Source organism: Lepidochelys kempii, chromosome 5 (assembly GCF_965140285.1).
Source record: "Lepidochelys kempii isolate rLepKem1 chromosome 5, rLepKem1.hap1, whole genome shotgun sequence".
Classification (NCBI taxonomy): domain Eukaryota; kingdom Metazoa; phylum Chordata; order Testudines; family Cheloniidae; genus Lepidochelys; species Lepidochelys kempii.
The window spans coordinates 26,312,485-26,328,109 of record NC_136384.1 but is presented as its reverse complement, the minus strand read 5'-3'; the positions used below and the strand labels follow the sequence as shown (position 1 = coordinate 26,328,109).

The window sequence follows — 15,625 nt, the reverse complement described above, 5'->3', positions numbered from 1 at the left end:
TAAAAGAACATGAAAGATAACATGCAGCATTCATAAATCAGCAAATGAAAAAGTTAAGGTGTTCCTCCATAACCAGAATTGCTTTTTATGCATAGTGTAATACATTTTCTACTGCAGGACCCAGTTTGATTCAGTGCACGTAAAGGGAGGCGAAGAAAGCAGAGTTTTGTAGCGAACAAGGCATGGATTCTCTCTGCCCTGTTCACTGTGGTGTTTGGATTGTGTGCAAACAGTTTAAGGGACTAAAACTGAACAGTTAGAATAAAAAAAACTAAACTACCACCTCTGGAGAAGTACAGTGGAAGAGCTGAGGCCTGCACTATAATTCATATACACAAAGGGGCAGTATTGTGAATTTCCAAACCTGAATACTTCACGTTGCAAGCTTAATTTTTTAAAATATTATTTCTGAATGGAATATAAATATCCTCTAACTTCAATTACTTGATTGGACAGTTAAGATTTCAATTTACGGTTTACAATTTACAAAATCAACATATACTTCGAGTAGAATCCTGATAACTTTGGATTTAAAAAAGCAGCACCTTGTCATGGGTAGATTATAAGAAGTCAATATAAAAATAGTATATAGCATGTTTATCATCCATTAAACCTAATTCATTACTATCAGGATTTCCCAACAAGGTATTCTAAATGAACATTCATCTGGTGGGTCCCTGAAGCTAAAAACTTTACTTGCAGTACTTCCCATACTTTCAGGTGTCACAAATCTTTTTGTATTTGGCAAACAAGACCTGAAATGTAGGGTCTGTTTTGTTTTTGTCTTTTAGTTTTTTAAATTCTTTCTTTGAATTTTCAGTTCTTTATTGCAAGATGGATTTTCCCAGCTTCACCTCTGTGTCAGAAGAAAAAAAAATCGACAAGATATAAGAGAGAAAAACATAAAAAGGGTAAGCTTCAAACTCTGAGGGTAGTCGGAGAGATGAAATAAAACTCTGCAAATTGATAATCTCCACAGAAGGAAAATTACAACCTCTGAAAGATTCTCACCCTGGAGAGTAAAAAGCTTGAAGTATCTTCCCTAAAGTTAAAATGAGAGCAAAGTTGTAACAAGCAGCAACATGGTCAACAGTAATAATGTGAACAAGGGATTTTTTTCTCTTAATTTTTGTTCATATCTCTATGTACATATCTATAAAATGAGGACTTGGATGAATCTTAAAAATGCAACATCACATAAAACATTCACGACTGCAGAAGGAAACAGCAAGCAGGTATAAAACTCCACACAAATTGGCTAAAACTGCAAATAAGGAACACTGGAAAATGTAAATAAAACTTTTTTTTGAAGGTGGGAGAGCTTTACTTTAGAAATAAATTCTGGAGCAAAGTGTTTGGAATAGGATTCCCTTCCAACAGCTGAAGACAAGCAAGAATGCATTGTAAATGTGTGAGGAGAAGACCACATAATTGGCTTTGGATAGGTCTATGAACGCTCTGGTTCCGGGCAGGTGGTTGTGATAACCTTGCCTCTGGTCAACTGACCCTTTAACAAGACTTCAGGTGATAGCAATATGAAATGAACTCAGACGTCCACTTGGTTATTGGTCCTTTTGTTAACAGCATTAACCAGCAAATTGATTTAAAAAGAAACAAAATAACGGTTGGAATTTCTAGACTGCACCAAGTAAGAATTCCAAAGACATTTTCACATCCAGTGTACAGAGAAGGGCCTCCCCAAGGTGGGCATCAAAGCATGAGAATAATGTGGGGAAGATGATGGGCTCACTAAGATGGAACTCTGACACCATCCAGAGAGGTCACGAGGGCCTGAAGCTCATTTACTCCACAAGATGAAGTCACTGACGCTAGGAAAATGAACTTCCATGAAAAAAAATTAACCTCAAAAGAGCTGAGTGGCCCAAAAAGAATTTTCTTCCGTTTTGTCAAGACCAGAATAACTTTTCATGACACAGAAGACTTTATAACAGGAGGCTAAAGAAGTTTCAAGCCCCTATAAACTTGACAAGAAATTGCAGAGAAAAAGGTCTACCTTCACCTAGGTCATAATAGGCCAAAAGAGCTGTTCAATGTATCTGGGAGGATTTAGTCTAAGTTGGACTCAAACAAGCAAAGAAGGTGGTCAAGCAGTTTTTGCATGGAAAGGGACTGGCAATCTTCTTTCTAGACATTGCAATCTTCAGTAATGTTAAGATGACCTGACATTAAATTCCTGCCCAAGTTTCTTAGACAAGAATAGAGACCATATCTTATTACTCATATCCAGATGTGGCTGATCTAGGACTGTGGCAAAAATGTTTCCCAGTTTTTAAATACATTAACTGACCAAGCTCCATTTGGACTGGATCTGGAACTATTAGGTGGATGGGGAGAGAAAAGGGTATGTATATACTGGAGATTAGGACAGATTAAACAGGAAGGAAGTTAAGATGACAAATAGGAATGGGAACCGGTATTGGAGGAGTAATTTCTGACAGATGTCCCCTGGTTAGGAGTTACTGGTTGATGGGGTTTATTGTTTTATATGGTATGTGTAGCCTACCTGCAGTCCTTATTCATGCACTCCATGGATTACCAATTCAATGTTGCTGAGAGGTTGCAATAAGGATTAAGGTGTTGCCATTAGACCTTATTGATGGTTCTTCCCAACCTTCTTCTCTTACATATCTGCCTTCAGCTAGCTGATTTAGTCCTCTATCTAGTAGGTGTCTATTTTTAAAGACATAATCAGTTATTTAAAATTGTGGATGAAACCTGACTAGATTACTTTGTATGCCTATTTGGCCAATTGTCTCCAGATGGATATCCGGGGTCTAGCATGAGCAACAGGAGGATCAGCAAGCAAGTGTGGTTCTCCTGGTTTTATTAAATCAGGAATGTAGGCAGTTTCTCACACTAAAATTGGATTTATGCAAGCATGTGGTCTTCTTGCTTATAGATCAAAAAAGAGAAAGTGGGAGTATTGCTAGGATTCTCTTCTGTACCTCACATTTTTTGAAGGTGACTAAGGAGGAAAGAATAGGAAAGAATCAGGAAAGATGAAAATGCAGACATAGGAAAGAATCAGTTGCTTATTGTTTTGGGTGATTGCGGATGGCTTTTGAATAGATTGAAGGGTCTATTATTGTTGAAGATCTGCTTAGACTATCAACTTCTTGGTGCAGGAACTGTGTATTTCAGGTTGTGGTGAGGTAGTTCTAGCATAATTTAGTATCCATTTAGTCCAGACTTCTCCAACTGTTTTCAGTGTGGGTTTAGGCTTGAATATGGCACAGAAATTGCTCTTAAATTCACCCATCATTCTTTTGTTCCTGAGAAGAGCAGAAGCTTGATTTAGATGATCATTTATCCAAGACTCTACAATGCTACCCCACCTATTCAATACTACTAGGAGATACTAGGAGAGGTAGTGAGATGGCCTGAGTACTTGCTTTCCAAGTATATGGCTATGGCTGGGACATGAATGACAGCTACCTACGTGAAACTAATCTGGATCAGAGTGATGTTGGTTAGCTGGAAAAAACACCAGAAGAAATAGCAGAGATGATATCTTCACAATTTCTCTTTCTCCAGGTTCACCACCTAGGAATTTTGTTAGCTCACTTGCATACATCCAGATAGCAGCAGTTAAAAGTCTGCATTTTCATCTTTGCTTTGTAAGGAAGTTTAGACCTTTCCTATCAGATATGGATTTTGTCACCCTCTATCCATGCTTGTCTCATCTCCAAATTGGGAGTGGACCTAGCTACCCAAGAAGCATCTGTCTGTCCACAAACATGATCTCTTAACAGTAATTTCCCACTGGAACTATGAAACTATAACAGAAGGGGGCCTACCTCCCACCTCCCCAAGCAGCAGCAATGTGAGAAGCTGGAAGTAGCAGCAGCCACTGCCAAAGTTAAAAGAAAAGGAGGACTTGTGGCACCTCAGAGACTAACAAATTTATTTGAGCATAAGCTTTCGTGAGTCTCTAAGGTGCCACAAGTCCTCCTCTTCTTTTTGCAGATACAGACTAACACGGCTTCTACTCTGAAACCTGCCAAAGTTAAGTGACTTAGTATTGTTTAAGACCCTTACCCAGTGCTAAGGACACTGCCCAAATTATAAAATTTACAGAGACAAAACACATTCAGTGTCCTGTTTCTTCTCCAACAAGCTTTTGTCTGTCATTTATCTCTGCCTACGTCCAAACAAACAAACAATCAGCACAATCTGACAATAATGAAGCAAAAATTACTTTACTGTAGGTCAAGTACATCCCTTAGGCTTTGAGATTTGAGCTTCTCCTACCCAATAATACCTGCTGGATGAAAGACCCTCTCAATAACACAGAGATGTGGTGGTAGGGAAATCAGACGTGCTTATGAATTTTTTTCTTGGAACCTCTATGCCTGACAGTCAAAAAATAGGAAGCCCCTTTCCCCCTTGAATGGAGAAAGGGAAGTTCTTATGGATCCATACCTGGCCTTACAAACTGCCACTAGCACCATCTTCCAGAATTATAGCTTCCAAATTTGAAAAAAAAAATTATATAAACTTTAGTTTTTAATTAAAACTATTTCAAAAAAATTCGATTTGCAAGAAACTTATGACCTTTTTTATAATACTCCATTTTCTCAGTCACACTATTATGGTTACACTGAAAATTCTCTAAGTGAGGATCCTGCTGTTACGTACAATTTAATTAAAAAAAAAAAAAGTCGCAGGGAGGATCAATAACCTTCTTGGCTTCTTATTGTCAAATACTCAGGATTACAGAAAGGCAAGCTTACCTATCTATACAATAACTGGAGTTCTTAGAGATGTTTTGTCCCCATGGATGCTCCACTTCTGGTGCGTGCGCATTCCCTATGGGTAAGGCCCTGCTAAATTCAGAGTCCATTTTGGTAAAAAATTGGACAGGATTTTAAAAAGCGTAAATTTCATGATTTCAGATATTTAAATCTGAAATTTCATGATGTTGTAACTTTAGGGAGTCATGGGATATCATACAGGAAGATCTGGATGACCTTGTAAACTAAAGTAATCGTAATAGGATGAAATTTAATAGCGAACAGTGCAAGGTCATGCATTTAGGGATTAATAACAAGAATTTTTGTTATAAACTGGGGATGCATCACTTGGAAGTAACGGAGGAGGAGAAGGACCTCGGAGTATTGGTCGATCACAGGATGACTATGAGCCACCAATGTGATATGGCCGTCAAAAAAGCTAATGCGGTCTTGGGATGCATCAGGTGAGGTATTTCCAGCAGAGATAAGGAGGTGTTAGTACCTTTATACAAGACACTGGTGAGACCTCATCTGGAATATTGTGTGCAGTTCTGGTCTCCCATGTTTAAGAAGGATGAATTCAAACTGCAACAGATACAAAGAAGGGCTACTAGGATGATCCGAGGAATAGAAAACCTGTTTTATAAAAGGAGACTCAAAGAGCTTGGCTTGTTTAGCCTAACCAAAAGAAGGCTGAGAGGAGATAGGATTGCTATCTATAAATATATCAGAGGCATAAATACCACACAGGGAGAAAAATTATTTAGGCTCAGTACCAGTGTGGACACAAGAACAAATGGATATAAACTGGCCATCAGGAAGTTTAGACTTGAAATTAGATGAAGGTTTCTAACCATCAGAGGAGTGAAGTTCTAGAACAGCCTTCCAAGGGGAGCAGTGGAAGCCAAAGACATATCTGGCTCCAAGACTAAGCTTGATAAGTTTATGGAGGGGATGATATGATGGGATAGCTTAATTTTGGCAATTAATTGATCTTCAACTATTAACGGTATATATGTCCAATGGCCTGTGATGGGATGTTAGGTGGGGTGAGATCTGAGTTACTATAGAGAATTCTTTCCTGGGTGTCTGGCTGGTCAGTCTTGCCCACATGCTCAGGGTTTAGCTGATCACCATATCTGGGGTTGGGAAGGAATTTTCCTCCAGGGCAGACTGGCAGAAGCCCTGGAGGTTTTTCGCCTTCCTCTGCAGCACTTGCTGGAGGATTCTCTGCACCTTTAAGTCTTTAAACCACAATTTGAGGACTTCAATATCTCAGACATAGGTTAGGGGTTTGTTACAGGAGTGGGTGGGTGAGATTCTGTGGCCTGCGTTGTGCAGGAGGTCAGATTAGACAATCATAATGGTCCCTTCTGACCTTAAAGACTATGATTCTATGATTCTGCACTGCTGCAGACAGCAGTCAGTCAGAGAGTGGTAGACCAGTTCTAAAGGCAGCGCTGCCGCCAGCAGCAGCACAGAAGTAAGGATGGCACAGTATGGTATTGCCACCCTTACTTCTGCATTGCTGCCTTCAGAGCGGGGCCCTCAGTCAGCAGTCACCACTCTCTGCCAACTCAGCTCTGCAGACAGCAGTGCAGATGCAGATGCAAGGGTGGCAATACCACGACCCCCCTACAAATAACTTTACAATCCCTCTATCCCACACAACCTCCTTTTGGGTTGGGACCCCCAGTTTAAGAAATTCTGGTCTCCCCCATGAATTCTGTATAGTATAATGGAAAAAGTACACAAAAGACCAGATTTCATGGTCCGTGATGCATTTTTTCCCAGATGTGAATTTGGTAGGGCCCTACCGATGTAGGATGACCAGATGTCCCGATTTTATAGGGACAGTCCCGATTTTTGGGTCTTTTTCTTATACAGGCTCCTATTACCTCCCACCCGCTGTCCCGATTTTTCACACTTGCAGTCTGGTCACCCTATACCCATGGATCTGTACCTTCATCATACATATCCTTGTGCTCCACTGTGAGCGTATAATAGGAAGCGATGGACCTATCACTGCTTCAGTTCCTTCTCAACCATGAAGTCGAGGGGGAAGGACTCCGGACACAGAGGGGAAGGATGGCAGGTAATGGAACACCCATAGAGACAAAACATCTCAAAGAACCTCAGTTACTCTACAAGTAACCTCCTCCTCCCCCAAGTTATTGTCCCAATTGGAGCTCTACTTCAGATGACCCAAAAGCCATCCATGAATTATGGAAGGGCATTTTGAGGAGGCAGATTCAGTACAGACTGGACACCAGTCTCACCAAAGGCTGCATCTGCCCTGGAAACATGCATGATAACATAGTGCTTGGAAAATATGCACAGACAACCATCTGCAATTAGTATGTTCTTAAGTATGGCTATAGAGGTGCATTGTGCCCTAATAGAATGGGCAGTCATCCTAGGTGGGGGGATGCACTCCAGAAGCTTTGTAACATTCTAAAATGCAACCTGAAGCTCATTTCAATACTCCTTAGGTGGAATCTGGCATCCCTTCATTCACTCTGTGGTGCTGTGTAGTATCCAAAATATTGGGAGATTCATGATCCTCAAACCAAAAGATCAAAATAGCTGCTTGGGAAGAGTCACTAACTGAAGTAACACAGATGACGGCCCCTTTTTGTGGAATCTGGAGCTCTTCCTATGTGGTTCCAACTAGTCTTTGCAGGGGTTGTCACTTGAGTGGGCAAGACCATTGCGCTGTCTGCAACTTGTTATATTTCTCTTCATTGTAGGGATGTAGATGCCAAGAGATTGCAGGGTCCCGCTAGAGTTCTTCAGTGAGTGAAGGGATTTGTCTGTTGTATCATTGAAGAGCTTGGGCTCTTTGAAAGGAAGATCCTCCACTGTATTTTGGACCTCTGTGGGGAGACCAGAGGATTGCAGACAGAGCTTGATGCATAATTATAACATAAATTGCCAAGAACAATTTGTGTCAGCTGCATGTAGTGAAGCCTGTAGAGAAGCTTTGGCAATCATCTGGAGAGCCTGAAATGGTTTCTTCTGGTCTTGAGGCAAATAATAATCAATGTGAGTATTTGCTGTAATTAATAAAGTCATGCTTTTGCCATCAAAGCACGGTAGATGACAACCCTGAATTGTAGACTGGCCAAAGAGTAACTCTCAAGGCCAGAAAAGTCCAAGCATTTAAGTTCTGTATCATGAGAGGTTGATCTGGATCAATGCTGTCCATTTCTCTCATTAACGGCATTGACTACCAGAGAGATATGACTGCTTTCCATAAGTGCATAGGAAGGATAAACACCAGGGAGGGAGAAGAGTTATTTAAGTTAAGGAACAGTTGTTGCCACAAGAACAAATGGATATAAAGTGGCCAACAAGAATTTTACGATTGAAATTAGATGACGGTTTCTAACCGTCAGAGGAGTGAAACTACGAAAGTTAGCTAGCGCACACTGTGACAATCCATCACTAGCCACAGATGGTTGAGAAGGAACTTGAGCAATGGTGGGTCTGCCCCTCCCTGACAAAAAAAATCTCTGTATGAAAGTGCATAGGTGTGTGCACACACCGTAGTGGAGCACCCATAGGGACAATAAATCAAAGGAGATCATGCCTTCTTAAGTCACTACTCTGGAGATCCATGAAAACACAAAAAAAATTTGAAGGAATTCAAAAACATCCTTCATCTTAGTTGACTGACTTTATGCATCTTTTGTAACTTTGGTGTTCAAACTTCAGCCACTTAGATCCATAGTTTTTTTATTATTATTTTTGCTGCAATGGCGGTAGCATATCTAGTACTTGACTAGCATATCATAGAGACTAATATTTTCCTTTCATAGATCCAGGTTCTGGTGCAGAACAAGACCTTGTCTCAGTCTGAGTGGTGGTTACAGATTATAAATCAAATGACAGCCAGGACCTGTAGGACCAATAAACTGCAGTCAGTCTCTGTGGCCTGCTTCTTTGCAACCAGTGGAGCAGGTGGGAAGCCACAGAGCAGTCTTTTGACCATCTTAGAGGTATGGCATCCAACTTCTCTACCTCCAGGTTTTTTTTCTTTTCAAGCACTGCTCCATTTTTTGTACTGTTACTATACAAACAAATCCAACAAAGTCTGAAGAACTGATTGATCCAGCTACATTCTCCTGGGCATGTATCTTTCCTGCTGAGCAAAGAAAGGATGTGATGTTCTCTTTCTATAAAGTGCCCTGAGGGAAAAGGGAAAGTTTTTGTTCTCAAGACATTATCAACGTCATTTCTCTGAGTCAAAAAAAATGCTTAGCCTCTTGTGAAATTACATAGGCTATGGTGGTGGTATTTTCTGTGAGGATCAGCACATGATCAGGAGAGGATGTTGGAAATGAGGGAAGGCTAATCTGATGGCTCAGATTTCCAGTCAATTAAGTCTCCTTTCTCATCCTTGAGCCAATACCACTAGAGCCACCACAGAGTTCAAATGCACCCTTCATTCTTGGAAACTACTGTTTCTCCAATATTTGAGGTTACGTCCACTAGCAAAGGGACATTACAATTGGAATCAGCATGTATGTTCTTCATCTACCTGTTTGCCAGGTTTGCAAGACAGCAGTGCCAAATGAACGGTGTCCACAAAGGAAACCAGCAGATCAGGACCTGCGGTAAGTATGGTGGCTGGATGAGTGGTGACTGGGTCATTTAAACAATCTTTTCTAGTTTCTCCTTCAAAATGAACATTTTTGTCCAGGACAGTATCCAGAACAACTGTAGGTCATCAAGTCTCCAAGGTTGCAGCTGACTCCTTACCCTATTTAAAAGGAAACCATGTTCCTCCAGACATGATACAGTTGCCATGAATTCTTACATGACTTTAGACAGAGAGGAATCGAATGGTTAGACATGTATGTTCTGTTCTCCAAGAGAATCATGTTGACAAGGGTCTTTTGTAAATACCCGTGGAAAGGTAGAGACCAAAAGAAAGAAACTGGTATTGTTACTGCCCTTCATATTAGCAGAATTGTGGGTACCTTCAATGGTTCTGCTGTATTAATATGCTAAGGTAGGCCTCTTTACGAATATCTTATAGATGTCACGAAGTCACCTTAGTTACATCATCCTTTCATTTTCTTTATCTATTTTGACTTTCTTGTGGATTTATTCAGACTTCAGGTCCATGATGCCTTGAGTGTCTCCATTCCTCTTCAGCATCTCAAAGGAGATAGATTCCATAGCACTGATCCCTGGATGGAAATAGGTTAAAGGCTGAAGAACAGAGCTAAACTTTTAAATATTTTAGTGTGAGTGTGTGTGTAAAATTAGTTTAGCATAGAACATCAAAAAGCCTTATGTTGCTAAAAGATTACTTGAATAAGCTTCCAAAGTCTCTGCAACAAGCAGACACCTACGGTCTGCCATAAATTCAAATCTGAAAGCAGAGGACTTTAGAAACTTGTGCTGAGAGGTGACTGCTAAAAGACCCAATCTGCTTCTAGTCACACAGGGAAAAGGAACATCCCATAAAGAGGGATGTCAGGAGAAAACACTGAGACTAAGTAGTCCCTCAGCTGATCTGCCTTAGGCTGAAGGAGACTTAAGAGCAGTTTTGCTGAATTCAGGAAGTTGAACAGCTTATTTTTGGAAGTGTGTTTGTAAGAGGATGGTAATGTAGTTAGTGTAATTAGGAGCTGAAAGCTCACACAAGGCATTATAATTTTTCTTCTGCTGATCCTTGTAACTCCCTGCTCCTGTCAAGCTGACTAACGTGCCTCTGTATTGTCAGGGGCAATTTACATTAGTACACTAGAAAACTGCATGACAAACTATGGAACAGTGGCAGCCAAGCTTCAAAACCATTCAGACACTGTAGTTCCCTACTAAATCTCTCTCATTTTAACAGTTTAATGTGTAACCTACTTTAACCTCTCCCAAGAAATAGGTTTTCAAAATGTAAATGTTGGGTTCCATCGACGTGATCAGTTTGTGAATGGGTAAAACTGTTTGGAAAAGAATAATTCTCCACAAGTACCTGAAAATTTAACATACATACTATACTTAGAATAGTAAGAAAATCTGAAAAAAAATGAACACAGAAAAATTTAAAATATTGTTAGTACCTTAATGAAAAAATAATGAACATTTATTCAAGTACTACTTGTGAGAGACTGATTTACAACTTGGTTTATATCCAATAGCTTGTGTAAGTGGCAAACTCTTAAAAGTTTATTGCCAAATTGTTTTATGCTCCCCAACATTCCTCTAACAGATTACTGATTTTATTCTGACACCATCTCACCTTCGATTTGAAAATACTTTAACTAATTGCAATGACATTTATGCTGCCTGATAATGAGCAAAGCCTACATCATGTTATGTTAATTAATATCAGAGTGGATTCAGCCACCAGTTACAAACTACAAAAGCAGTATGTTCATCTTGACTTGCAATAACTTTTTTTAGCTCCACCTCTATATCATCACTTTCTCTGTTACACATGACTGCACAAAGAACACGGGACAAATTATTCGTTGGACAAATCCTTTCCTCCCATCCTTTCAATAGGTACAGAGATAGTCCTATTATTAGGCCACAGTCTGAATGAGGCAATTTTATTTTATATCCTAAAATACTACTTTACTACTATCCTCAGAGACCAGATTCACACTTCAACAAACTTCTACTTGGAAGAGCCTACACTGCCATTGGAGATCTACACTATTTAAAAAAAAAAAAAAACATTCAGAAGTGTTTTCACATGTTTTCTTTGCTCAGTCTGTTATTTCACCTTCTTTAAAGAGAGAAATTCAAGCAATTTTTACAGATAGACTAACATCTAATTTCAGAAAACTGAAATTCTTTTTTTCTACGTTATTACAATCACATCTATGTTAAACATCTCACTGTCTCCTATAAAAATAGGACACTAGCAAACTTTTTTCATTACCAATGCTACATAAGGACACTAGCTCCACCTAGTGTAGTGTACAGTGATACAAAATGCAGACTTCATAAAGTTTACCTGTCACACTTGCAAAATACATACAGCATCCTATTTGGTCTTGTTTTCTTTTTTTGTAGGGACACTAGATTTTTTAATATACATATTGCTCCAAGTTATCTTCCTCCCATTTTAAGTATTCACAAATGCCTCATTTCAACTTCTTCCTTGTATCTGTGAGTCTACTTTTGTACAGGTTAAGTATACAAATGACAAAACAACTCATGTCTCTTTTTTTAAGGAAAACAAAGAATGATCTTAAGCTTCTACCATTCATTTTGTACACCAGTAGTACATTGCCTGTAGCTACACATTTTGTCATGAAAATGTATAGGCAATATTAAATTACACACAATGCCTCAGGCAACATCAGTAATTAATTCTTATTGCTCGTGTTGTTGTTTTTTAATGTAAAAGTTACATTACAAAAAGATTACTTACCAATAACTGTAGTTTTGAGTGTATTGCTCCTGCATATCCACACTCTTGGGATGTATGTGTCTGCTGCTTTCAGCTTGGAACCATCTAGAAAAGAAGTGCCCACAGGGGACATGCAAGTGCCCCCTCACAGATCGAAACACTGGAAGCAAATTTATAAAAGGGTCCAAGTAGCCGTTTCTTCCATTAGTTTAAAGAATCCATACAAGGATACCAAAGAAGTGGGGAGAATGGATCTTCAGAGGCAATGTACTGGAAAAATGCAGTTACTGGTAGGTAATCTTTTTCTCCTTTAAGAATTGCCTCTGTAGATCCCTATTTTTAGGGAATTAAGTGCAGTAGCCTCTCAGGAGAAGAGCTGAGAATTCAATGATAGTTGCCTGACGGCTCTCCCAAATTGATGAATCTAGAGAACAGTACTCTGTACAGCTAGAACTGTAACTCCATATAAGTTTATATGACAGACACATTACATAAAAATGATTTTGAACCTGCCTAGGATCCAAAAGAATGAGTGTTCAATCCTACAAATACAGGGCCTCCAACTAAAATTATAGCAAATCTGAATCCAAGCCTAATGCATTTTGAAACTCTAAACAGAAATGGATTCCCTTTTGGATTTTTCACTAAAAGCTATATATTAGCTAGATGACTTCTAGATGGGTTTTCTTCCTTCCTCTTTCTAAACAGTAGCATAAGGCCCTATTAATATTATGAATATGTTATCTACTTCCCACAGTAACATATGTGGTCTAGGGAAAAACATTAACCATTTGAGGTAAAAATAGGGGGTGATACTTTTAACCCCTGTAAGGAAGGTCAGCCATTAAAACCTCCAGTTCATTCTCCTTGATGAGGTTATAGCATTCAGAAAGGCAGTTTTCAGGTTTAAAGGTGCCTCTATTAATGTTGTAAATACTAAGTTTAAATCTCCCGATATATACCCTGCTCTTCAACTGGAGAGTTAGTGAGCATTTTAAAAAGTATAATGTAATGGAAGATTAAAACTTGGAACAGTAGGATCATATGCAAAAATAATGTACATAAGCATCCTAGCAGTGGTAAGAGACAAACCAAATTTTTTTCAAATGAGACAGTCAAAAGTCTAAGGAACTGGTGTTGATAAAGGTCCAAATTGTTATCTAACCCAAAGAAAATCTCTTCTGCTTCAAAAAACATTCCTTGTTGGAAATTTTCTAGATTGTAACTTTCTTGCACGTTCTTCTGAATCTGCATCCTTCCCGCACAGTCATATGTCACTTAGGGTACAAACATGTGTTCACCATCCCTGTCTATCATGCTGTTTGCCAAAATTACTACCTTGATGTGTTTCTATAACTGAACTCTTTTACAAGGATAGATTGCTGGCCTATTGCTCAACCTCCAACTGGTCCGGCTTGGGTGGTGCTGTCGGGAGTTAAAACTCCTGCTGGCAGAGTGCTCAGGGTCATTGGAACACAAACTTTCTCTCCATCTCAAGGTGTAGTCCACAGGGAAGGCTGGACTTCCTTAGAACACTCAATGTCAGAATTTTACAAAATACTCTGAACAGACTAAGATCAGAATGAAGAATGTGGCTGTGCTCCCAAGAGAAAATTCAAAAGTAATTAAGAGGAAACAGAAGCATAAAGAAATACAGAAAGTCTGAATACTTAAATTGATGAGCCCAAGTAGGAGCTATGAGAAATAGGTACATCCTTGTAATTTCTGATTTTCCTGAGTATGATCAGAAGTAGAAACAGGGAGTCTTGTCTGCCATCCAAAATAAAGAGGCCCATTAGCATATACAGGTCTACCCATGTACTTGATCTGGGGTAGGGTCACCTCATGATAATTCTTGTCTCAAAGAGATGCAAAGATGATCCCATTTCCTACAAAATCCTTCAGGAATCACTCATGTTACCATTTATGTCTTCTTCTGACACCTGAGACTTGATAAAGAGAAGTTGGATTAATCTGATGAGCCACTATTACTTTCACCAGTTTTTTTCTAATACAGACAAGTTGTTCACAATACTGATCAATTTAGAGAATGATTCCCTAAGTGGAAGAGGAGAAGGAGATGATGGCTTGTTCTTCCCAAGAGCAGGCAAAGAAAAAATTACACATTTTACCAAACTCCTCAGTACCTTTTAGTCATGATGGAAAGACTACAAAAAGGGTCATGTAAATGAAGGTCCAAATGACCATAAGGACAAAATAATGAAATGGATCCCAGAAGAGCTTTTCGGTGTGGGGCAGTGTATCAGGGTGATGCTTCCTACTCACATCTGATGAAGCTAAGGTCAACCATGTCAGTTATTAGAGCAACAATCTGTGTGCCCTGATAATCTCCCTTTTTCTTCTTTATTCCAGAAAGATTTGGCACAGCCCAGAGAAGGAGGCATCTGCTTAGTATGTTGCTCCAGTGCCATCATCAGATTTGAGGTCTCCACTCAACTTGAAGCAGCTTTGTTCTGAGGGAGCTAAATACAGAGGTATTGGAATTGAGGCACTCAGTGAGGACGGCACCAGAATCTGCAAAGTCTACAGATCCCCATTCATCATTCATCATGATCATTCATCATATCATTCCTGCCAGTTCTGAAAAGAATCCCCAGGAGAGTTCCTCCTCTTCTCCAGAATGATTCAACACCCGTGGAAAGAACATGTTCACATGCACCAAAAGCCTTGAAGTTTAGACTATGGCTGTGAGAAGCCTTAGAGTGCATCTCTGAGAAAGTACAGTGCTGTAGACACATCATAACCCCAAAGGACTCCATAGCTGAGGAAACCTTGGGAAAGACCACCAACCTTTCAATGGTTCCTGAGGGTGATCATATAAAAGAAGCCATTGATGGTTCTAGAACCAGCAGGTTGAGATGAGAAGGTACTCTTCAAGGACTAAGCACCAAATACACTTTTGCTCATGTTCCTTATCCTGGGAGATAAGTCATAAAACTCAGAGCAGCATCTGGGGAATGACCCACCCTCAAGAACAGGAAACACTGGATGTATCTGTCTGTAGTGAACATCTTGACTTTGCAGTATGGGCACCAAATAAAGCCTGTGCACTCATTCTTGTCAGCCATACAAAACCAGGAGGAGAGAACTAGAGCCAAGAACTAGCCAGAAAAACCTAGGACAACCATCTGCACTGACTGAAGTTGGGTCTCATCACCTTAAGGATATAACACTCAAGTTTTTCACGCAATGGCAGAAAAGTTACCAGAAAAATTAAGTAAAGAACAAAGCTACACTTTTCTTAAAAACTAAAGTATGCACAAAAAAATTACAGTGCAGAGAGACAGGAGCACTAAGATGGTTCAGTACCCACAATGAAGTACTAACAGAGTGGTTTGGTCTATGAATCCCCTTTTACAGTCTTGCTCCGAATATCTGAGTGCTGCAGAAGGGTGGTTATGCAACCCCAAAAGACACTGCTTTTCTAGATGGTTCTCAGTTAAAGGCCTTGGAAAACATCCCAAGAGCTGGGATCTAC

The 15,625-nt window shown here is 39.6% G+C and overlaps 1 protein-coding gene across 6 annotated transcripts in view; it reads right to left on the bottom strand.

Moving 5' to 3' along the window:
• NIPBL (NIPBL cohesin loading factor) overlaps positions 1–15,625 on the bottom strand; it is a 294,662-nt gene that overhangs the window by 114,221 nt on the left and 164,816 nt on the right. The window lies entirely within an intron of this gene.